This window comes from Nannobrachium achirus, assembly GCF_963921795.1.
Source record: "Nannobrachium achirus genome assembly, chromosome: 7".
NCBI lineage: Eukaryota > Metazoa > Chordata > Actinopteri > Myctophiformes > Myctophidae > Nannobrachium > Nannobrachium achirus.
Genome location: NC_137816.1, coordinates 17716974 through 17739209, shown reverse-complemented (window position 1 = coordinate 17739209; position 22236 = coordinate 17716974). Strand labels below are relative to the sequence as shown.

The 22236-nt window shown below is 41.4% G+C and overlaps 1 protein-coding gene across 1 annotated transcript in view; it reads right to left on the bottom strand.

Moving 5' to 3' along the window:
• tspan15 (tetraspanin 15) overlaps positions 1 to 22236 on the bottom strand; it is a 73866-nt gene that overhangs the window by 31730 nt on the left and 19900 nt on the right. The gene's annotated exons all lie outside the window — the stretch shown is intronic.

The following is a 22236-nucleotide window of genomic DNA, read 5'->3' as shown; positions in this document are numbered from 1 at the left end:
TCAGTGGGACGAGAAGAGGGCCCACAGAAGAACAAACCAGGCAGAAAGACCTGCCACCTCTTTCATATGTGAGCTGTGTCAGAAGGACTGCCATTCCCAGATTGGACTCTACAGTCACAAGAGGAGCTGCTCCAGCCAGAACCAGAAGCGCTGATCCAATGGTCCTGTGGGACTTCGGAAGCCAATGATAATGACGTGCTACAGAAGGAACATTTTACCCCAAAACTTTGCACTGAACTGGTGCTTGCTGAAAGTGAAATTGTTTTTTCAAACTCACTTCAACAGAAATGTTCACATATCACGTAGCCTCGTAAACCGTCCACTTCCGGAAAACATTCTCATTTGGAATCCTTCTGGATTACGGAAGTTGGTTGTTTACTAGGCTATAGGTGCCCAGTGCCCACCTGAAAATTCTTCCATTGCACAAACACTAATTGTACTGCCTTTTTCACGCTGTAAGTATAAGTGGTGGATTCGGTTGATTGTGTGGTGGTAGTTAGTCATGGTTATCGTTATTAGACATTGTTATCCAGGCAGGATGTCTAAAACGCCAAGCTGCAGGAGCTCACACACACACACACACACACACACACACACACACACACACACACACACACACACACACACACACACACACACACACACACACACACACACACACACACACACACACACACACACACACACACACACACACACACACACACACACACACACACACACACACACACACACACACACACACACACACACACACACAGCATACAGGCCTTTGTGCCAGTACCACCACTTTGTTTTGTTCTCGGATTAATGAATCCTATTTTACTCTGGCACGTTCACAACATAGACCATTGGGACTACACAATAACAGCGATTCCATCATTCTGTCTCACCACACGCTTCCCTCCCACCACCAAATATTTTATCTGTCACATCCCACAGTAGTAAGGATAGATTTTCTCCATCCTCAAAATAATGCCCTCTTCCCCCAATTGCCTTTCTCTTCTCAGCTGTGAGTGGAAACTCGCTCTCCAAGCTCTTCAGAGGTCAATTAACCCAACAGTGGCCAGTAGTGCACGCAGATGGCTGCAGTAACTCAATGTCTCAAGATAAACTGCCTGCTGACTGACTGAAAGAACAACTGCATGTACTGACAAGGTGATTGATTGAAATAAATAAAATGAACGACAAACATTAACAGACTGTGAATGACCAGGGGTGTCACACCAAATTCTGGGCTCTGGGTACAAGGATTCACTGCGGGCCCCCCATGAATGTTCTTCATAGCAGGAAGGGGTTATTTAGACTGGAGTGGGAACGCATTATTTTTTGCTTTAACTATTGAAAAATAGCAGATATATAAGCTCACAGCGCGACACCGACCGAGTGCCGCTCAGCAAGCGCGTAGATCTGCTATTTTTGAAAAATCGCGAAAAAGTCTTTGAATATTTCAAATCCTTCTAAGGTTTTTTGAAAAACCTGTGTTTCTATGTCAGTGGTGCTCAAACCTTTTCATGTGAAGGACCCCCAAAATTATATGTATTTGGCCACGGACCCCCATCTCAAAATATTTAGTTTCAGGGACCCCCCAGAAGCAAAATTTAAGTTACAAATGTTTACTTAAAAAATACATATATTCAAAGATTTGCACACATGCCGCGCTGTGAGCTTGTACATCTGCTATTTTTCAATAGCTAAAGTATAAAATAATTAAGGCCCCTCCACCTTGGGCCCTAGTAGACCCAACTCAGTCCCACCTTTCCCTCCCTTGTGACGCCCCTGTGAATGACGATGCAGACTGGCTTACACTTGAGATGTAGCACAGCCTGGGGCTCAAAGGCTCAGGAAGAGCTCTTTTTCTCTCAGGCTGTCAGAGACCTCAACACGGGGGAACTGTAATCGTCTGTAAATAATCAAAGCTCCAGAGCTGCAAAGGCTCAGGAGGCAGAGCAGTCGTTTGGGAAACGGAAGGTTCCCAGTTCGATCCCAGGCTCCCCCAGAGTTTGTGTCAAAGTGTCCTTGAGCAAGACACTGAACCCCTAATTGCAGATGAGCCGGTTGGTGCCTTGCATGGTTTCCTCCGCCGTCTGTGAATTTACCGTATGTGTGTGTGAATGGTGCTTGGTGAATGTAATGCACATTGTAAAGTGCCTTTGGATAAAGGCGCTATATAAATTCACCATTTATATATACGATTAGTCGGTTACATGCACAAATGTGCATAGATAAGATGAGTGTATTACTACTTGATCTACTATATACAGTATGTTTTGTCTTTGTCATGTAGACACAGCTGTGTCTACACTATTTATTTTAGACATTATGAAAGTCTTGGTGGAAGTCAAATGGTCAAAATCACACGTTGATGTCTTACATCTGCCGGTGTTCCTTTGGATGAACCGCAGCCTCTTTAAAAAACATGCAACTGTCAATATTGGGATTAGGTTTTTTGATTAATTGTGTAATTTCCATGTGTGTGCAATAAAGGCCAGTAGGCCACATTACTGACATTCTATTCCATTTCTAAAGACAAAAGGAAGCCATTGTTGGACACGGATATGGGAAATAAATGTCACATCACCATTACAACACAGTGAGGGGCGGTAAATGGAAAAGGTCAACCACGTTGGATGAGCGATAACCGAACAGCTTGGAATGACCACACATGGTTCAATATAACTTACTCTACACAAAGGGCTAAGCCACAGGTATTCTATTCTTCAGGTCTGTTTCCCACATGACACACATAATATCGTTTTAATGAGTCTGACCTGAGAGATGCATGATGCCCATCATTACTGCACTAAACTATAATTACGTAGAGAAATAAGCTGATGTTACCTGGCTCACGCCTGAGTTTACCAAAGGATTCTCAGCAGGGCTTTTCTGAAATTTAATCTGTGCAACAAAAAATATATATTTGGGAGCACCCTTGTGACTGTCAATTGTGGTGCGACCAAAACGGCACACCGAGTGAGCCAAAACCAGCGTCCATTAAAGATGAAGTGCCATGATTCTCCCCCACCCCCCCACCCCCAAAACATGATTATCAGGTATTAAGATTATAGTAGAAGGAAGATTGTTTTTCCAAAAAAAGTGTACAGAAAGAGTTAAAATTGTGTTTTTATGTGGACACACCCACCAGTTCATTAAGTATGCCTGGTTGTCATGGTGGGTGGTGACCCAGCTGAAGTTAGCCACACCCACAGTGTTGGGTGAATGGTAAAAGGGGAGGGGATAATTATATGATGTAATTTTATCATATACATACGGTAAGTATGCGATAACGTCTTGCTGCGCGGTCATTATGGCTTATATGGACACGACGGGCTGATAATTATGAGCCACATATTAACTCATTTAATGCCACCCTTTCACCACTAGAGGGGGCCAAGTGTGCCACAGACAATCCCATAGAGATATGCTGGTATATGCAGAAGCCCTGCAGCCATGACTTGCCTAAACACTTTCCTTTGTGCATGTACAGGAAGAGGATGAAGTTAGCTTGAAGTTAGCTATTGGCTACCAAGCATTTTAAAAGCCTTATTTTCGTCAACTTAGCCATGATTAAACCTTGCACACCTCATGCATGGGAAAAAAACAGAGAAGAATGAGCTCTAAAAAATCCAATGCAATCCTGGATTGCATTGTTGTGGGTTTGTGCAGTTTGTTCACAGCTTTCAAACAAAAAAATCCGATTGGAAATCCGTTCAGGCATTCTTGAGATAATAGCCATTATGTTTTACACTGTTGTGAGCTTGGAGGTCTGCTACCTGAGTTGTATGGGGGTTGTATGGGGGTTAAACATGCAAAATCGCGATTGAAATCATGTTCACTAGTTTTGATGGGGTCCAAAAAAAAAATTCAAAAAAAAATTTTCAAAATTTTTTTTTTTTTTTTGAATCACGTGTATACACGTGATTGGCACTGTGGGATGCGCTAATATATCACGTGTATACACGTGATTGGCACAGAATGAGTTAAGTGTCCATATAAGCCATAATGACCATGCAGCAAGACGTTATAGCACTTATTACCCAGCTAATAAATAAAATTAATAATTTGACTCAAAACTAAAAACAAAACGAAGTATTTCCTTGTTTACCTTGTCTCAAATGTTTTTAAAAACCTTGTTGAGAGCAACTTTTGTTGTAAATGTCGCTGTGTGTTTGTTTACATGACTGCCATGTTGGATACGGCACTAAATCCACGCAGTGCAGCCTGAATACAGCAGCTGCTCTGAGCCGTTGATGAGCAGCGGTGAATTATAGAGCGGAGCGGTCATTATACGCCTATAATTCACCATTGATTTCAGCGCTCGACCAATCAGAATCAAGCATTTAACCAAGCCGGGTAATAATTGCTCATAACAACCACACCAGGGGGTCTAATGAAGTACTGTCAACCTCCTAGACACATGAAAACCAGAAAAAGTACAAAACTATGGCACCGCCTCTTTAACATCCATTCATTCGGCTGAACTGCCAGCCTTACTACCAGCAGCTGATGATGCTGCTAAAAGCGTTAGCTTCTAGATGGAATGGTCGGAGCGTTGTTGACATAATAAATGATATATTCATCATACGTTTATGTTTTTCCAATATGCAATCATGTTCTAAGTAGTGTTTATTGACTTGGTTGTTACGCATTCATGTACAGCTTCTAAAATGTTGATTGATTGTCCCTATGTAATTACCATCCATTAATTGCTAATTATCCATGCATTTGGCTACATGTTAATTGTTTAATTACCAAAACTAATGTTCTAGCACTATTTAATGTGAGTCATTTTTAATGTATCCATTTCATCCTGTTGAAGACTGCTTGAGGTCGAAACATGTTGGATGTCTGCCTTGTTTTAATAAACAGTGTTTCCTTTCCTGGATCCTCATCGTGTCTGGTCCAGGAGCACCATTAATTCTTTTAACTATTTGTAACCACTTTAATGATCGTATTGTTTTGTCTGTCTTCAAGCTATTAACTCATACTCTGCGATCCCTGTCGAAACCGGAGATTTCCCGCTGTACCGCGGTGCCATGCCCGTCGATCCCGGAAATTTAATTAGCTTTAATCATTATGAAAGGACTAAAAGTATTATCGCTGATTTTCGCTGATTCTGGCTCTTTAGGCCCGCCTCCTAACTGTATCCGGTCGTATTTCCGGTCTGGACCGGATCTAGCTTTCCGTATCCGGTCTGAGCCTGGGCCATAGTCCCGCCTCCATTGGTTTACATTGTAACGGAAGAGGAAGCTACTCGGCGATGGAAAGCTCGTATTTCAATCCCATTTTTGCGTTTGGAAACTTTGATCCAGTCTCTACACGCCTGGATTATGATCCCTGCACATATCGTGCGTTTTGTGCGCGAACGTGTCCACGTGTTACCATAGCGCACAGCTGGCTTTTTTCAATGTTTTTTCATGTAAACACTGGCGGATAAGCAGGGATACAGCGTGGCAACGGATATGTCTATTTCAATGGGGTTTTTTTATTCGAAAGCTGTCACCGAGTCTACACGTCTACTAGATGAGTCGCGCACAGATTGTGCACGATGCGTGCGCGTGCCCACGTTAAAAGGTAAGGACAATTTGGCAGCTGCTTACTACAGCTATGTTTAAAATGGCAGCAAAATTGTTAAACACAGAGCGTGAAGGGATGTTTGCTATTGGCTGGCTTTGGCCGTACATGCGGGACAAGCAGGGGGAGCAGCCATATTGTTCCTTTTTGCTATGTTAATACCTTCAGATATGTTCATATCTAGAAAGATGAAAAATAAATCGGTTCATTATGAGACTATGGTGGGTCTGGTGGGACAAATTAAGACTACGCCGGACTGGCACAGTCTAGTTAATTAATGGGAAACACTGGACAGGTTGCTCAAATAAAAATCAAACAGCAATGCTGTTCCTCATTAAAAAGGGGAGGGGGGGGGGGTCAAATTCATGAGAAAGAATAATCCAGAATTCATTATGGTTTTGCAAAGGTAATGACACAAAACCAAAAGCCCAGTGAAATGAGTGTGGTGTGGTTTGGCAAATGAGGCATTGGAACCCGTGAAACTAAAGTGGCATTGATAAACCATGCACCTATGATTAAACCATGATTTTAAAGGTGAGTGAAAGAACACACACACACACACACACACACACACACACACACACACACACACACACACACACACACACACACACACACACACACACACACACACACACACACACACACACACACACACACACACACACACACACACAGAGAGTCAACCTTCAATGTAATTAAACAGAAAAGAAAGGTTGTGGCCCCTCTCCCCTGTTCATTGCCCCTTCCTCTCTCTGTCTGTATAGGCGAGTCGAGGCGACACACACAAATGCACATAATCTAGCGTAGGTCCACCTTTTTTTACCGCATCCACCCTCTCATGAGAGCGATAGAAACAGAGAGAACGAGAGGCGAGAGCAAGGGAGAGCGTATTGGTTCTTTAATAATTTTATTTAAGAGTACACAGTATAACAAGCAAGGGATCCTTGAAAAATAAACCCAGACAGGGTGATTATCACCCTGAAGGTTTTTTCCTCAATAATGAGTTATCGAGGTTATTGAGTCTAATGATGATTACAATGTCCTATTGTGAAAGAAACTAGAAAGATTCTGGGAAGTGTGGTTGCCATGACGCAAGTCACACTTGCAAATGAATTCCGTTTTACCATTTGAATTTTCCCCATTCAAGTCAATTGGGTAAATTCATTCACTAATAAACGAATGGCCAAATATGGAGATCCCTGATGTCATCACTATTAACTAATTTGCTGCTATTTTAAACATAGGGGATCGCAGGAAATGAGAAGCCCAATTCTTGGAGTGCCCATGTATGGGAATGCTGTGTCAGTCTCATCTGGTCTATAACTCTCTCTCCATATTTGGGAAAAGTTACATTTATGCATTTTCCCATTCAGGTCAATGGAGAAAATTAATTCACAAATAAATGAATATAAATGAAACCATATATAACCGATAAAGCTGGTCGATTTGACATATGGCCCAAGTGCGTGCCACCAAAACTGTGGGAGTAGAGCGGAAAAATAACATTTATGGAGAAAGATGGAAAGAAAGAATAAAGTCGGATAGTCTGGTTGAACCAGACTTGAACCAGGTTGAACAGACCACTGAATTCAGTGATTGACCAATCACAATCAAGCATTCAACCAAGCTGTGTAATAATATACGTAAGTATGCATGGATGTACTTGTTGTATTGTTCTGTCTATTATATTTTCTGTATTTTTTGTAATGGGGACCCTCTTGAAAATGATATGATACATCTCAAGGGGTTATTCTTTCAATAAAGGTCATAATAATAATAATACAATATAGAATAGCTTGAAATGCTATGGAAATGGTAAAAGATGTTGCACACCTAACCTCGTGTCACCAGTCTTTCTACAGACTAGAACAGACTAGTACGATTCTCAGGGTTCCCACACATTTTTACCAATTAATTTCCAAAACTTTTCCAGAATATTTAACCCAATTTCCAGGACTATATAACAATAATTCAGCTCAATAACAAGTCGCTTACTCCTACACGCGATGCCCAAGACAGGTAGTGTATGCCAGTGGTTCTCAACCTTTTCAGGCTGTGACCCCCAAAATAATCATATTTTAACAGGGGACCCGGCACCCTGACGAGCAGAGTCAGGGGGAATTGAGGAAGAGTTGAGGAATTTTGTATAACACGTTTCTATTGTGAAAATAGCAGATCTACACGCTCACAACGCCTCGCAACTATTTTCACAATTTCTGACTCTAATATTTGACAATTTGGCCAATGTTTAATTTGTCATTTCAGAGGTATTAAAAAAATCAATAACCCAAGAAAATGCATGGCTATATTTTCCAGGACCTTCCAGGACCCTTGATCAATTCCAAAACTTTTCCAGTACTGGAAAAATATTTTTCTAATTTCAAAATATTTCCAGTATTCATGACCGTGGGAACCCGGTCTCCAACTATTTATTTATTTATTCATTTATATATTTATTTGACAGGGACAGTATTCATTAATCGACATGTCAGTTTTCACTTCTATGTAAATGAGCCAGAGATAGCCATAGGCTAGTTTTCATCTGTATTCCCTGGGCAGGCTGTACAAAAGTAGTAAAAGGCTATCCATACAAAACATACAATACAGTACAGTACAAAACAATACAGTAAAACATTTAGGGGACATAATTATGGCAAGCTGAGTGACTCCAGTGATAGATGGAGCAGATATCCACCCATGATTGCAAGCTTGACCCGCTTTAAGCCACCTCCTACGGTTGAAGCCAACAATAGCAAAATAGTAGTAAATAGTAAGTAAAATAGTAAATAGTAAATGGGACTAATACCAGCCAACCATGAGTAACTCCAGTGATGTAACTCCAGATAATTACTCATGATTACAAACTTGACCCGATTTAAGCCACCTCTTAAGGTTAAATTTGAAGGTCAGACTCCTAAACTGTCTGTAATGGACACACTTTATTTGATTTTTACTGCCGTTGATGCTTCTTGTTTTTGTTCTTACCTTGTATTGCTGTACACAACAGCACTTTTTTCTTTTTCTTCTGTTTACCTGTGTAACCTTAACTGCAGTTATATATATCCAGTTGAGCGTCACAATGTTATTATAATTCACCCACATGAATGCAGAATCGACTAGCCTGTGGGATATGGACAAAGGTCCTTATACGCCGGGAGCATGACGAATAAATGAGGCAAAAATGCTTTCAGAATATTTCATATCAAGCTATTAATTTGGTGATGACTCATTAACTCTTTCTCAGCCTGAACGCACTATTACGCAATTTTGCGCAAGAGCCTCCCAGCCGACACGCACTTTTACGCACTTTTTTTTTTTTTTTTTTTTTGAAACTTCAAAGCCTTCCCCAACTTCTGACATTGTTTGGAGTGAACCACATCAAAGGAAAGCCTCAAATCACCAGCCCAAACACAAACCAGCTGTCTCAGATCAGAGAAAATCACATCACATTACCACAACAATCACCAGACACAAGAGCTGTGGGAACCGTCTTGGCATTCTAGCCGAGTGAGAGCAATTGAGATGGCTGATTGATAAAAAGAGAGAGAGAGAGAGAGAGAGACACTGAGAGACACTGTGTGTGTGTGTGTGTGTGTGTGTGTGTGTGTGTGTGTGTGTGTGTGTGTGTGTGTGTGTGTGTGTGTGTGTGTGTGTGTGTGTTTGAGGAGAGGAAAAAAGAGAAAGAGCTAGTATTTTTTTTTTCAACTTCAAAGCCTTCCCCAACAGCTGACATTGTTTGAGGTGATCATCACAGTAAAGTCTCAAATCACCAGCCCAAACACAACAAACTGTCTCAGATCACAGAAAAACACATCATAATTATATTTACCTTTTGTATAGTCCATCCATAGTTTGTAGTAGTAACAGACAGTAGTAAAAGTAAGATCCAGTGTTGTTGTTGGTAGTGTGAGCCAGGTCTCACAAGCCAAGCTAAAAGAGAGGCGTCAATTGGGTATGGCAAGCTATGGCAGCTCACATACCTTGGCTACAGGGGGAATATAATAAAATGTACTGTAATCGTGCCTGTTGGAAAGGTATGGCAACATGACTGGTGTCTTGCACGCCGGGCCTTGCGCGCGTGAAAGACAGCTTTTTTTTTTTTTTTTTTGCCATACCTTTTTTTTGCCATACCTTTTTTTTCGCTGAGCTAAACGCCCTGCTCGATCGGCCGTGGTCCGCGGACCACCGCCGATCGAGCAGGGCGTTTAGCTCAGCGGCGTCAGTTCAGAAAAAGCTAAGGTTGACGCAGGAATGTCTTTACAAGATTAGGAGCATATGTATCACTGACGCTTGGATTCAGCCGTCCTGGGCCCTGGAATGACTAAAATCACCATGGTTACCATTGTGTGGCCAATCAGCTTGTGTTACCGTGTGTTACCATGGTGATTTGGTACATGACCGTCCTCCCCAGACCTGGGATTGCTGGATGGACGGCATTCACGTAGCAGCAGCCATGTGTATGGTGGGGGGGGTTTAGTTTAGTGCTTTACTATACTACTGAGGACTTGCTGGATGAACGGCAATCACGGCAAGCAGCAGCATGTGTTTTGGGGGGGGGTTTAGTTTAGTGCTTTACTATACTACTGAGGACTATACTTCTACAGCCGTTACGTGATCTGAAAAGTTTTACTGGATCGTCATGGTTCATCGACCAGGCCACCAGGGACCACCGAGCCGCGGCGTCGCAGCGAAAAGAACTGCTATATAAAGTAAGTGGTTGTTGCTAGATTGATTGATTGATACATACAGTGGTGTATTGGCGTGTTTGGGGGTTTCGCCGACGTCGCTCCGAGAGCAAGCATGAGATGAGAGATGATTATGCTCATCTCGGATCACAACAGGTGGTCCGCGCGCGGACCACCGATCGAGCAGGGCGTTTAGCTCAGCGGCGTCAGTTCAGAAAAAGCTAAGGTATGTTCCAACAGGCACGATTACAGTACATTTTATTATATTCCCCCTGTAGCCAAGCCAAGGTATGGGAGCTGCAATAGCTTGCCATACCCAATTGACGCCTCTTGTTTAGCTTTTAGCTTGGTGCGACTGCATACAATCATCCCAGCAAAACAGACGTCGCAGTTTGACCAATCCAGCGAGATGGAGATCGAAAAGTAATCCTTTTAGCTTGTTGAATGTGGACCCCCTGATTCCCCCTCCATTAGTGGATCATCGCAGCAAAACATCCACCATTGTTTGGTGACTCTCAAGCCTGCTTGGAAGCCAGCTTGGATTTCCTCTCTCTCAAAGTGATGTCTCTCACCGTGTCTATATGTCTCTCTACCTCTCGCGGAAAAAAAAGGGAGAGAGAGTGTGTAGCAGACTCTCTATGTCTCTCGACCCACTCGCTCTGTTACACTGCTCTCTCTCTCTTGCTCTAATTTCTCTCTCTCTCTCTCTCTCTCTCTCTCTCTCTCTCTCTTTTTCCGCTCGACCCAACTTTATTAGAATAAACCTTACAGCCGTGATACAAGAGAGAGAGATTGATTGATTGATTGATTGATTGATTGATTGATTGATTGAAGACTTTATTAGAAGTTTGCATAGGAAAAGGTACAGTTTCATTCACTGGTACAAGGTCTACTAAAAGGAGATCCATGAAAATACTAGGCTTATTTCCATAGTAAACCATATATCTCATATAACATTGAATGACAGACAAATAGAACACAGTATGCAGTAGATATGTAAAGAAAAACAAAAAAGAAAACAGTAAGAGTGCACGTGTGCGTGCGCATGCCCATGTTCGCGTGCACATGCATGTTGCACGTTGCAGAGGGGGGGGGGGGGGGGGGAGAGAGAGAGAGAGAGAGAGAGAGAGAGAGAGAGACAGACAGTGACACAACGTAAACACATGCACGTTGCGTGCGTGTTTATTGATGTAAACTCAAGACATGCATCAGACTGCATTCTGAGATAGACAGCGCCGCCGTGTGGATGACAGGCGTGCCTGTCATCCACATATATATATATGTATGTGGATATATAGGTCTATAGGTCTATTGTCCACATAACTTGAGGGATTGAGCTGAAATGTGCCTTTATACTTGAAAAGTCTGTAAAACACGTATTTGTTTACCCATTTGTTTGAAAACATACTGCCTGATGCATCATTGAAGCCAAAAATAGAAGGCTGAAAAGAGTTATGTTTGATAGCATCCTTTCGAAAACATGTATTCAGAAAGCTGTTTTGGTGATTACATCGCCTACAAACAGCCCTATTTCTAAACAATAGAAAATGATAGCAACTTACTACTTGGCGGATTTGTAAAGAGGGCGAATTGATCTTTCCATACGTATATGGAAGTTGGTATATTCACAGTAGAATGAATAGATATTCTATTTATTATACTAAAAAGTCGTTTATCTCAAAATGTCTATGCAAAAAGGCTGTTTTGATAGCAAAACAATCTTTATAAAGTTGCCATTTACTAGACTATAGAACAAGATACAGATTTTCTAGTTTGATGTATCGGAAAGAGCGCGAGCAGGCCTTTCCAGTCATATGGGTGTGGTGTGCAATACACTCTACAGACGATGCATAATCGTCCCCCAAAATGAGTGAAAAATCCGGCAGTAGAGACTTAGAGCCAGATTTAAGGGGGCTGAGAAAGAGTTAAAGTTGTACTATGTAACTTTTTTTATAAAACAAATCTTAAAATTCTCCTAACTATTAAATCACAAAAGTTTTAGAAGATCCGCGCCGTGAATTTCAGCCTGTAAAGCCTTCTCTGTATGTAAACTGAGATCCTTGCCGTGGACCGGATCTCGCGCCAAAATTGCGTCATCACACTACCGGCCAATCACAGCGAGGGTTATACAACTGCCGGCCAATCACAGCGCATCTTGAAGTGGGGTCGCTATGGCAGCCATATTTGTTGTCGCCCGTTTGTACCATCCCTTCTCTAGGTAATTTCGCCTACCAGGCAGGGTGAAGGAGTCCGTATCTCTGGAATTACTGAACGCACAGGAACAAGGGACCCCTTAAAAGATAGATCTCAGCGAGGTGAAGGCAGACGCGGGGGTCTGAAGGTACGAAAAACGTCCGAAAGACGCGGACGCGACCGCGGTTTGCTATAGGGCTAATGACCACTAGTTGGGCATCTTACACAGTATGGCTTTAATACAGGTTGATGCTTTCATACACAGTAATAAAAGAATTATGTTGCTTACTCGCTTTGTCACATGGTTATATTCACATTCTGTGTGTATGCCAAAACTGCAGGGTATAAGTCAAAACCGCAGGGTAAATTAATTGCAATTTAATCGCTTTAGGATAAACAATTTAGCATAAACATTGAGTCCATTAACAGTTCCACAGATGTGCCAAGTTGTCGCATACTAATTATCTGCCTATTGACTAGGCATCCATGAGCAATGCTACAGAATTACAGTAAAAACTAATTATGTTTAGTTAATCCTAGAGCTCCTGATTGCACCTGAATAACAATCCTTTTTTAAGCACAGTGTCTGCATAATGGAATGACTCAAGTCACTGGTGGGTATTAAGCACTAAAGTATATTTGGTATTAGGAGTGCAATGGTTCAGTTAGCCCACGGTTTGGTTGTTTACACACTACTACTCACATTTTTTTATTTGAGTATCAATACTGCAATGTAGAACCACTCTGTTACAATTAAACGTCCAGAATTCAACGTGTACTTGAGTAAAAGTAAAAATAGACGATCTATAAGTTTACAAGGCGTCGCTTTCGCAACGCGTTGTAAGCTTGTAGATCGGCTGTTCTGTGCATGTGAACGTTGTGTGTGCGTGCACTGTCACCACACACACACAAACACACACACAGACACAGATAATAGCCGACAGCTAGCGTCCATCCCTCCGAGGCTCCGGTTGCGGTAAAACAGTACAGAGCACGGGTGGAGAAAGTTAAAATCATGGATGCGGCTCTTAGACGGCTTGTTAGTAAGAGTTTTATTGGTAAATATACTAAATATATGCGGAATCTTTATCATGTTTCCACCTGTAGTGCCTAGTTTTAATTATGGTTTCCGAAATGCTAACAGCAAGTGCGGACAGCTCAGTCTGTGTGGCTACTTTCAGAATATAATGATATGCACGCATTACTCCGCCCCCTCGCCTCACAAGTTGTCGCATACTAATTATCTGCCTATTGACTAGGCATCCATGAGCAATGCTACAGAATTACAGTAAAAACTATTCATATGTTTAGTTAATCCTAGAGCTCCTGATTGCACCTGAATAACAATCCTTTTTTAAGCACAGTGTCTGCATAATGGAATGACTCAAGTCACTGGTGGGTATTAAGCACTAAAGTATATTTGGTATTAGGAGTGCAATGGTTCAGTTAGCCCACGGTTTGGTTGTTTACACACTACTACTCACATTTTTTTATTTGAGTATCAATACTGCAATGTAGAACCACTCTGTTACAATTAAACGTCCAGAATTCAACGTGTACTTGAGTAAAAGTAAAAATAGACGATCTAAAAGTTCACAAGGCGTCGCTTTCGCAACGCGTTGTAAGCTTGTAGATCGGCTATTCTGTGCATGTGAACGTTGTGTGTGCGTGCACTGTCACCACACACAAACACACACACAGACACAGAAAATAGCCGACAGCTAGCGTCCATCCCTCCAAGGCTCCGGTTGCGGTAAAACAGCACAGAGCACGGGTGGAGAAAGTTAAAATCATGGATGCGGCTCTTAGACGGCTTGTTAGTAAGATTTTTACTGGTAACTATACGAAATATATGCGGAATCTTTATCATGTTTCCACCTGCAGTGCCTAGTTTTAATTATGGTTTCCGAAATGCTAACAGCAAGTGCGGACAGCTCAGTCTGTGTGGCTACTTTCAGAATATAATGATATGCACGCATTACTCCGCCCCTCGCCTCACAACAACAGATAACCACGCTTACATTTTAGATTTCTTTTCATCATCTGAATTCTGATAAAACAAAGAGGCGGGGTTTCTCGCTCACACATTGCGATGCATTGTGCAGATGAGATTTGTTTACATGCTTGCCTGGATTTCATTTAAAATTTTAGGCCTGTGTGGTTCAGCTCACTTTTGCTTCCCGTGTGTTTGAGGTTTTGTGATCTCAGTCTGTGTAAACCTTGCACAAATGATTTTGTACAATCACAGGAGCAGAGCCACACTGCAAAATACAAAGCATTATCACTGCAATAAATGGTTTTCATCTTGAGTTGGGTATCTGAAATGGGGCATCGCAGTAGTTTGGGCAGGCACTCATACACCCTCCAATCACATACAAGCATGAACCTAATGGTTCAATCTACATGGGCTATTAGGCAGACTGACATTCATGTTCAACATGTCTCGCTGCTAGAATGCTACCAAAATGACAGCTCATCAGACCATCTAGTAAACCAGCAAAAAGTGGCCACCAAAAACCCACACGAATGAATTAATTAGCAACACAGATTTACCAAATGCTGTGATGCGAACATGAGAACTAAGCCGAATTGTGCAATCACACACACATTTTCTTAGTGATTATTCTATAAATAACTTTTTTGATTAAATAAATTATCAAGGAGAACATGTTTTATACATCAACGTATTGTTGAAACATTCGAATGGATTTTTTTCTCCTTTTTTTCCTGATTAACCACTTAAGCCATATTTTATACTTTGTCACACAATGGTGTTGTGCAAAACTCACAAAGTGTTGCATCATGTACATCTGCTATTTTCACTATTAATGCAACAGTAGATAAAGAAAACAAGAAAAAAAAGTTAAATTAGGTTAGGGTTATTATTTTATTACAATAACTTTGTATATCTATTAAATTGATTAGTTCAATTAACTGTACTCCAACACGACATAACACACACACCTAGTAAGTTCAATTGAGTATCATGGGGTCTTGTACTGTATATATACACTGTGTCCCAACTCATTCGTTATTTTCTTCAGCGAAAGCAGACTCAATCTCAGACTCAAAGTTCTGAAACAAAAGGCTAGGTCCAGTGAATAAATGTAAAACTACCTGGACGAGTATGGCTCTCAAAGATGGATCAAAAAGTTTCTAAAATATCTAAGTATCTAATATTTAAAGTAGTATCTAAAGAGTATCCACACACATTCACTTGATTAACCGGTACAATAGCATCCCTAAGAACCTACAAAATAAATTGCAGACAACCCACAATAAATTGCAAGTTGATTCCTTAAACTCCATCCCAGAACTCTTCTCCTTCCTTCTCATGTTATTAGACTCGGTGGCTCAGAGTTGGAGGATGGGTTCACAGGATTGTAAAAAATGTGAATCCAAATGTATATAGTTGTAAAGCCTCCAATAGGTTCTACTGAGTATAAATTCAATGTCCAGAGTAGAGATATCTTTGGATATGTCAATCCATTTTGGTCTCAGAGGGACAACGCCACCCAAGCATGGCAGCTCCTCTTCTTTGATGGCGTTACTTGTAGTAACGGTCATTCTCTTCTGGGTGTCAATCTTGGACAGTGCATTTAACCGTTTCTGTCTTTAACTCTGTCAGCAAGTAGCTGGAAACTGATTGGTTTGGGATCTTGATTTCTTGTGCCTTGCTAGACTTCACCTGTACAGGCAGTGGTGACAAAGTCTCATTGCTGTTACCGGCCCCTGTTTGCAAAGTGACCTGTGCATTACTCACTGATTGTTTCTTTGGCTGGTTTGGGTTGCTTGCTCTCTCAGTCTGATTAATGTGAAGAACACTGGGGCGGTTTTGGTTGTACCCTGTGCAAGTCAAGCGCTTCTCGCAATTCTTGCCCAGATGCCCAATGCTAATGCAGCCAAAACAGATTGTTTTTTGGAGCTGTGTGAAGCACAGGCTCCCTATACGTGGCCGTGTGGGTCTGTCTGTGTGTGTGTCTGTGTGTATGTAGCCTGAACTTCCTAAACTTCGGCACGCTACTAGTCCCACAGTTTTGCCACCACACACTCGCGCCATATGTCAAATCGACAGGCTTACTCGGGAATCGTGGGCTAGTAACTTGCTAAGAGAAAGGTTCAATAGTTTAATTGATATTAATTTATTAGTGAATTAATTTTCCCCATTGACTTATAATGGGAATCGCAAAAACTCACATTCAATTATTTGTCTCTCGCAAACCATAGGGGCTAGAGTTTCAAGACTTGGAGAGGAGGTTCATAATGATTTCAAGGATTAAATAAAAAATAATTGTGTCATTTGGCCGCATGGTGGCGCCATAACACCCCACTTTACGTTTTGGCCTTGGGTCATGACGCATCTCCCCATATAGGCCACGCCCATTTGCGCCATGATAGATTTTCTGCCATCTTGAATTTTCTCCAAAACACACTTTTTGCTCCTTTTCCTACATATTTTCTTCAAATGTCACAAAAATCGGTACACATGATCCACACACACACACACACACACACACACACACACACACACACACACACACACACACACACACACACACACACACACACACACACACACACACACACACACACACACACACACACACACACACACACACACACACACACACACACACACACACACACACACAGCTCCACTTCACACGGGTGTGATTTTTATTCTCCTATAAAATCAATATTGTCCTTGTGTATCTTCTCCTCAATCTTGTCCCTGGGTGTCCTCTCCAATTGAGAACACTTGTCCAGTGGGGGTCTGAGAGCAGCAAACAGTGTTGTGTGAGTGGATGTGGTTGCACTTCTTTGCTGGTCTTCCAATGTAGGGGATTTGATGGCAGTAACGGTTGCAGAACTGTCTCTGAATCTGGGTGTGAGGATTTGTGATTTATTGCTGTTTGTAGTTCTACTGCCTGGTTGTGTATGTTGCTCTGCGGATGGTTGGTAGCCTTTAAATGGAATATTACATTTGACGGAGGGTTCCTTTAACCTTGTCAGCTGTGTGTTCAGTTCCAACTTTTCATTGTTCATTTGCAACATTTCCTTTATTTTTGGAAAAAGTTCTTCCTCAGCTTCCAGAGCCTTGTTCTCGTTCTCATCTTCCACGTTTTATGTTTTTTGTCCAAGCATTGACATCAGCAATAAATTCATTGACATGGATCATTTTAGCTTGGAAGCATGTGTCACTTTCTCCTTGTTCCTCAGGAGGTAGTATTGGCAAAAGGGAATTGTGTGCCCCTGTGGCTTCCCTGATCAAGTTGAGGTATTTCATAAAAACACATTGCAACTCCTGTTGGCATCCTCCATTTTGCATCAATTCCACAATAGTTTTTTGCAAATTAGATGCCCTGTTCAACTTTGATTTTCTTTCCTTTGGTAGTGTGTCCAATTTTTCCATTAAGGCCTGTGGTGTTAAATTGACTGTGTTTTTTGACCACCAGAGTTCCATTTCATTGTCGGTGAATAAACCTGTGTCCACATTGGACTGCTTCTCAGCCGCTGTGGACTGTGACTGCTTTTCAGTCAGTGAAGGTTCAAGTTCAACCATTGGATGCATTGCGTCACCATTTGACGGCGTTTCAGCCACTGAGGGCTGCTCCAATACGCTTGACTCAGTTTGACTCAGAACACCTATATCTGAAACCAGCATCATCAAAAATACAATACCAGCAGATCAAAAAATAAACCAGTACCTTCAGTTAAATCAGTGTCATCACAAAAACCAACAGTTATTCACTTGAAAATCAAAACCGTAATGGAACACACACTGAAGACCCATGAATGGGTTGCAATCATTTCTCAAATGCAACGCGTTCAGAATAAATGGAACTTAATATCTGAGCCTGTCTTGTATTTTCACTTTGGTGTGCTGCTTTTTCCACTCATGTGGATCCTTGAATTCAGTTGTACCCAGAGCTAAGCACCCACTGCCCAAATCATTGGCAGCAATCAGAGGAAGCGCACCTGTTCTCATCTCCTGATTCATTTCTCAAATGCATTGGATTTCTTTTTCCTTCTCTTTAGCTGTGTATACATGACAGCCTCATTCCAATCTGATCTAAATAAACCCGATTGAAGGTATTGGATCAAGTGTATACATGGGGTGAGATCAATCCGATCTGGTGTTTACATGTGCCCACTTTTAAATCGTGTTGTGACGCAAATGATTAAATAGATCGCATTTCCCTGTATCCATTAATAATAATAGTAATAATAATGGAGCCTAAGCAAATACACAGCCCCACCAAAGTGAAAAAATAAGCTGCAATGCTCTTTTAATTAGATTATTGGGGATGTGCGTTGTTCTGTATGTATTAGGCCTATATTATCATTATAATCATCATCATCATCATCATCATCATCACGTCACAATCCATATTTGCTCCCGACGGGCGACGGCCCATAGAACATATGGCTTCATGGACAAGTGCATTCACGATAATAAACAAAAAGTCTGTAATACTTTTAAAATTGACTCTCTTAGCTATATCCACTTACCCCAGGCCCCTTTAAATATTATTTATCTGATGAAGAATATAGGATGTTTTGCTGGTGGTTTCTTAGGATATTTATGATCGCAAGAAGACAATTAGTTAGTGGCCAGATCAATCTGACCTGGGCAAAGACGCACAGGAGGATAGATGAACGAGGACGTAGCGTCCAGTCGCGCTAGAATATCTTTCTCTTTCTCTCACCGAACTACTGGAGTTCTGTTTCGTGTGTGCTGTGTTTAGGCTGACCTAGGATCAGGTATGTTAGCCGTGAGGCCGCGAGATGAATGAATGGCTGTGTAAGTGAGATGATAATGCTGGTCTAGGATCAGTTTAACGTGATGCGTAGCCTGCTGCCAGGATTTGAGACGCGTTGTGAGCTTGTAGATAGGCTATTTTTTGATGAGAAGGCACCCGCGACCGCGTACAAGTTAAACATGTCAAACAAACCGAAAATGACTTGCCCCTGTAGTTAGAAAGTAGCCTATAAGTATTCCTTTATCCCTGACTTTTGTTTCGATCTTAATATTATAGATTCCTTGGCACAGTTGGCAGCCTTCTTCTGCCTGTCAATCAGTTAACAGCGCACGCTGCACGGCTGCACTGAGTTACATAAAAGAGGATTTTAATAATGATTAAATGGTCGGGTCTCTCGGAACCTTGGAAATAAAAGGATTTCGGGACAACATGTCACGGGTTTCGGTCTGTAAAAAAAGAATGAACGTCGGAACGGGACGGAATCGGACGAGACCGTTACGGGGCCACTCAGGTTTGGTTTTGTAATTTGATTATTGTTTTTCATAACAGGTCGGAATCGGTCAAAATTTGACGGTCCATTTAGTTTTCGGGACCATTTTTTGGACATGTGAAGATCTCTAGCCTACGGTTCTTCTCAATTGAGACAGGAGTCTTAGTTGGGACTCGCGTGAGCGCACGCAAACACGCACACTAACGTAGGCAGGCTACACAGATAGTCTGCACATTTATAGATTGATTAAAAAATGCGTTTATAAACTAAATAGATGTGGTGAAACATCACAAAAAGTGCCACAATAAATGGCCAGGAAGCCTGCGCTGAAAGAACATGTCACATTCTAATCGGGTTAGGTGTTTACATGGAAGGATTTTCATTTTGATCGGGTCGTAAAAAAGTCTAGACCACCCCTCTGCATCCGATCAGAATTTAAATCGTGTTGGTTTTGATCGGGTTTATTTAGGTGTATACATGCAGAATTAGATCGGGTTTATCTAAAATCTTGTTTTTAATACGATTAGATGCGTGCATGTAAACGGGGCTAGTGTCACCTTTTTCCTCATTTCTCAAATGTTCATTTCAAATCAAACCCTTAATAGATAGAACACACCCGAGACCCACGAACAGGTTGCAAATGTCATGAACAAATGCATTGGACCTTTTCTCTTGTCACTTTTTCTTAATTTCTCAAATAACCTTGTGTGCACCACACATTCAAATGAAATCAAAACAAAATAAACCAAAAGGCCAATTTGGCTCCATCAATAGTGAAAACCAGTGGCGTTAAGTAACCAACTACATTTGCTAAAGTACTGTACTTAAAGGGAAGACCACCTAAAGGGGAAGACCACCCATTTTCAATATTGAACTGTGTCATTAATATACCTTAGAGGAGTTGTGTGGAAATAGAAAAAAAGTTCCCCCCCTTCTGTGTGAACTGGAGGATTGATTTTGGGGTTTGTATAGTAAAGTACAACTTGATGACATCACACATTGTACTTTACAATACAAACCCCCAAATCAATCCTCCAGTTATAGGCAACACAGAAGTGGGGGAACTTTTTTTCTATTTCCACACAACTCCTCTAAGGTATATTAATGAAATATTTCAATATTGAACATGGGTGGTCTTCCCCTTTAAGTACAATCTTGAGGTACTTTTCCATTTTCAATGGTAATTCTACTCCACTACATCTCAGTGGCAAATATTGTACTTTTTACTCCACTACAATTATTTGAAAACTTTAGTTACTTTATAGATTTAGATTTTTTTCTTTTTTTACAAAACACTTCATCTCTATCTCTACATACTGTACATTATGGCCGTTTGTAAATAGCAGATCTACAAGCTCACAAAGCGTTGTGATGCAACGCATTGTGAGCTTGTAGATTGGCTATTAATAATACATTTTTCACATTGAGTACTTTTACTTTTGATACTTTAAGTATATTTTGATGCTTATACTTTGAAAAACAGGACTTCTACTTGTAACAGAGTATTTCTATATTGAAGTCTTGATACTTTTACTTAAGTAAAATATGTGAGTACTTTCGCCACCACTAGAGAGGTAGTTCCACTGACTTCATAGTACCATGCAGGTTTAAAAGGTCAAGTCAATTAACACTACGGATGGCTTTAAGTCTACCCTAGGGGTTGCTCAATACCAGCTGGTCCTGATTTGAAAAGTATTTTGTTTATAAGAAAATGTTCTTTATATTGTTTTTTTTTAACTCATACAGTGCCTCTCCCGAACTAGTTCGGGATATTCGGGATCACAAACAATTTTTTATTTGCTATTTTACTTACCCCGAGCTGCTTGGAGCAACGTGGGTGGTCCCGGCTCGCCCAGCGCTAGCCAACGAGCTACGCTAGATGCTCCGACGATTTATTCCATTGAAAATGGTTTAAAATAAAGTTTAGACCCCCCCCAATGTTCACCCAATGTTCATTGTAGGCGGCGCGACGTATTCCAGGGTGCCTATCCCGAACTAGTCCGGGATATTTAATGAAATGGAATAAAATGATAAGAGGCCTTCTGAAGCCTGGCCTGATTTTTCTAGCTACTAGCCGAAAGCTAGCAACGTCCCGGCCGGCCGTAATTTGCGAACGCAATCGCCAATCTCCGCCTAATCCAATGAAAGACCGCATCTTTAAAGGCTTATATCTCTTGATTGTGTTTTAGGAAAGCGGCGCGAGGTTTATTTACGGCGAAATCGCCCAAAAATGATCTTTTAGATGACAAAATGGGAATAGCTATTCTGTTAGCATCTTCATCCGGGACATTTCCATGCCGTGCATGAACGTGAGCACGTGAGGTCCTGGAAGGTTAGGTCCTGGAAGCTAAAGCGCTCGCCTATGAGAGATGCGCTGGCATTCTTTGGCCCCTAGAGGGCGCTGGCACTCAATGAGTTAATTGTATTTATTCCCTTCTGCTACACCCCCCAGGTCACACACATACATCAATAGGACCGGCCGTAATGGAAATAAACTAATTTTGACTACTACTGTACAGTATGTGCA